The sequence below is a fragment of the Asparagus officinalis genome, chromosome 7, assembly GCF_001876935.1.
Source record: "Asparagus officinalis chromosome 7, Aspof.V1, whole genome shotgun sequence".
Classification (NCBI taxonomy): Eukaryota; Viridiplantae; Streptophyta; class Magnoliopsida; order Asparagales; family Asparagaceae; genus Asparagus; species Asparagus officinalis.
In genome coordinates this window covers 97,726,077-97,730,694 of record NC_033800.1, presented here as the reverse complement: position 1 = coordinate 97,730,694, position 4,618 = coordinate 97,726,077, and positions in this window count along the sequence as shown.

Here is a 4,618-nt window from a genome sequence, read left to right as displayed (position 1 = left end):
CTCAGAGAACAAAAAATTTATTTTTAGGGGCAAAACACCCGTTGAAAAAGTTTTTTTTGGGGGGGGGGCACGTTTTTTTGGGTTTTGGGGGCTGGAATTATTTTTCCTAAAAATTTATCACCTTAAATTATCTGATGAAGAAAAACGAACAACTCTGGATTCCGTTCCAAATTGAAGGGTCACATCATTCTATAAATCTTAATTACATATTAACCGTATAAATCTTATTTACAAATTAAACAAAAACCAAGTACACATTTTTTACATTTTTTCTTGCAAAATGAAGATGGCCAACGATCTTTCTCTTATCTCCACCATGAGTCTTCTTGGTTTCTAGTTTGTAGATGAACCAATCAACAAATCAAAAATTATGATAGAACAATAATGTGATTTATTTGTTAAAACTACTAAAATAATTGTAAGCAAAATGCTAAAGAGATCATGAAAATTGCAATAAAATGTAAATTATATGATGAAGAATGAAGGGAATGAAAAAGAGAGGACTACTGGATGTTTTTGGCAATTGATAATTCATTATGCTTTAGGTTGTGAAGAAAATAATGACCAATTAATAATGAATCTTGCATATAATATTTCCCATATAATAACAGTTGCATATAGAGAGGAGATCATGAAGTTCTTGGCCGTTAGCATGTACTTAATAATACAAGCTTTATTGTTTAATCAATTGGTTACATAAGTTTTTTATTTATGAGTATGCATTTAATTGGGGTTTATGCTATGATTTATGTATGGATGCATGGATGCATGTATTTTATGTATTATGAGTATGCATTTAATTGGGGGTTATGCTATGGTTTATGTATAGACGCATGTATTTTATGTATGTATGTATATGTTTTAAAAGGCTTTTCACATCCCAATCCACTTTTATAATAGTATTAGATATATTTATCTCCCTTCTACGCCAACTCTAATATTAGGCATGTCTAAGTAGGCCAGCCCAGACTTGGACCCGGGTTTACGCCCAGGCTAAACTGGGCTGGATCAGATATTTTCTTTTTTGCAAAAAATTGCTAAAAATAGATTTTTTGACAAAAAAAATAGAATTTTAGGAGTAATTAAAATATGCAAGATTTTGATAAAAGTTCTATCTTATTGTCAAACACTTATGATTATACAATTTGTAAAGTTCATAGGAGTTAAAACAATAAAAAATAAATTCTTTATTATTAATTACTAACAATTACATCTTTTTTAAGAAATTATCGCATCACAATAGATAAGTACATCCTAATTAGATTGGCACACACTCATCTATATCACTATATTTGTAACTCTTTCTAATTTATTACAGATTTATAGTTAAATAAAAATTATAAATTACAAATAACTTTCTATTATTTATCTCCTAATGTCAACTTATTAAGTCTGTCTTCAATACTAACTATCTGGTTGATGCCTTGAGTTCTCTTTTTATACCTCCACCAATCTTATAGGCATATTACCTCCTGTATGATAGATGGATCTAATATTTTTTTGTGGTCATCGATAGAACATCCTGATGTGCTGAAGGCGGATTCCGAAGGTATGATAAAAACTTGCACTATTAGTAAGTCACGAGCCATGATGAAAAATATAAGATATGAAATTGCTCCATATACTCTCCACCATGCAAATTATCTTGAGGTTTAACTAAAGGTGTAGCTAAATAACGTTCCATTTTAAAAAAATATAAGATGAAAAATATAAGATGAAAAATCAATATTATTTTGAGGTTTAACTAAAGGTGTAGCTAAATAACTTTCCATTTTAAAAAAATATTTTGATCATCCCAATCGACGGCTACTACCCTGATAAACATGAATATTATCTATATTTTGACTATGTTTCACCTACGGATTCATTGTTATTTGATGTATTTCCTTGCATTTTGGCCATGTTAAGCTCCCTAGTTCTTGTTTACTGCTCTATTTATATATTGTGTAGGAATTACTGGAGCTTAGCACGGATTCGGAGTCAAGAAGGAGTCAAGGAATGCATGAAAAGTGGCTACACGGTCACCCAGTGTTAAACAACACAGGCGTGTTGGTTACAGAAGATAAGCCCAGAAAGCAGAGTGAAACAGAATTAAACACGGCCTGGTCATGTCGATCTGCACAGCCGTGTTGGATGACAGCAGTCAGTTATCTTGCGATCTGGAGCATTATTTGAACTTATCTTTCAACACGTCTTTGCAAGAGGATAAAAAGGAGACGTCCTGAAGCATCAGGGAGGACCTGGAAACCCGAGATCTGGATATTTCTTTCTTCTTCTTCTCTTCTTCTCTCTATAAAAACTCTTAGATTAGGTTTTTCTTTTGCTTTGGAATCTGCTGTTTGTGGAGAATTGTGTGCAACTTCGACACTACGGTTTATCTTTCTGATCTATTTCAATTTCTAGTTTATGATTATGATCTTATATATTGTTATCATGTTTTCTATTTCAATTATGTGTGAGTAATTGTCTTATCTGGGATTGAACAAGGTTCGGCTGTGGTTATGAATTAATGAACTGATTGTTGTTGTTTTTGATCGTTCGATTTGCATTATTCAACTGCTAGATCTAATTGCCTAGGGTTAATTCAATTGGCCACTGATTTAATTCTTTTAGGATGTTGATTTGAACTGAAAGGTTAGATTGACGCCGGAAAATAGTAATTGAACAAGAATTAATTGATCACGAAAGTAGGTTAATTATTCTTGAGAACATGAGGGATTAACAAGAACTTAATGGGTTTAATTTGGTTTAACACTATGAAAATAGGTTGTTAGGCTGAATTAAGCACGACTTTTAGTCGTCGAAAGAGACTAATAGTTATCATAGGTTAGTCGTTCTTAATGCATTGAGAGATTCGATAGCAATTGATTAGTTTATTGATTCGAACCAGAGTTGAAACCGAAGTTCAATCCTAGATCCTTTTAATTGAGTGAATTCGTCGTTGATACTAGCTAGCGTGTTCGTTATTGATAATCAAAAAACATACTTTTTAACACGATTGGTTTAGATAGTTACAAAACAGTGAAAATCAGTAATTAACAACGAAGTCCCTGAGGATACGACCTTGCATCGCTATAACGATATCCGTGCACTTGCGGATTTGAGTGAACATACCCATACATGTTAGACTCTCTATTATCGATTGTTTGTCAAAAAACTTACCTTTGCCCAATCTAGAGCATGTAGAACCTATAGATTGAGGTATACACCATATCTACCTGCATACTTATCAAATAATCTTTAAAAATAATAATAGTGTTATGATGAGCAAAAGCATTAATAGTCTGACTGCTATCAGTTTCGATTACCATATTCTTATACAAAAATTTAACAAACTTTAAAGGCCGATATCCTTCAAGCATAGATCAATAAGAATCTTGAAATCAAAAATAATAAGAATAAGTCTAAAATACTTATTAAATTTGCTCCTTTCAAAAATCATGTTTGAAAAATAATTATCCATATGATGAGTATTAAAAATTTTGAATATTTAAAACTTGTAAAGCAGCTTGAGTAATAGTTGAATAATAACAACTAGATAATAACATAGTAGCTTTATAAAAATTTATAGCATCTCTTTTGCACAACTTATAGTTTCCCACTCATCATCAGTTATTTCATACATACTACTAGAGCTAGTATAGAAAACAATAAAACTATTTATAATTTCTTTATACTTAATTGCTACATTTAACATTGCATAGGTGAAATTCCACTTATGGTCAATATCTTTTGGAATTAACATAGCTTTTATATATGTTTTCCTTCTACAGAATAAATTATTATCATCTTTTAAGTCTTTGTTCAAAAGCATTATGAGTATAAGCTATAATCCAAACTTTTCTATCAATGGTTTAATTTTATTAAATACACTTTGAACAATTATATTCAAAATATGACACATGCATCTAATATAAAAAATATCACCCTTACATGGTAATAGAAAAGATGATTTGGTATGATCAATAGCTACATTATTATTACTTATATTTTCTAGTGAATGAGAAAATATTTTTTCATAAATTTCTAAATTTAAAAGTTCTTCCATTATTAACTTTGCAATATTTACACTAGTGTGTGAATCTTCAAAAGAAATAAAAAATAACTCTTTTAAACATTTACCAAGTGTCATCAATCCAGCATGCTGTGAGAGATATAATAGTTTATGCTCTAGATGTCTAAATATAAGAAGTTAGAAAAAATTTGTTGTTTAAGCTTTGAAAATAAGAAACTATTTTTACTTTTTCCCTGTGATAATATTTCAAAATATCATGGTGACAAGATTGATGAGAGAATTTTTGAAATGCGGGATAAAAAATATTTCTAATAATATCATCAAATTTATCATCTTCTACTAATTTAAAAGGAATATTTTTAAGGACAATAAACCTGATGATGTATTTCCTGACTTTAATTGTGTCGTAATTTCATGAACCGAGGCTACTGGACGAAGATGATTGAGAGAGTAGAGATTAAAAGATGCCGCCTTGAGACCCCCTATTGTGTTTTTCTAAATGATGTTTGAAGTGGTTAGTGTCGCTCTTATGATGAGTTCAAAGATATGACCGCATAATGCACATTTACTTTTTAGGTGAGAAGTTTGTCGTGTTGATCCCTG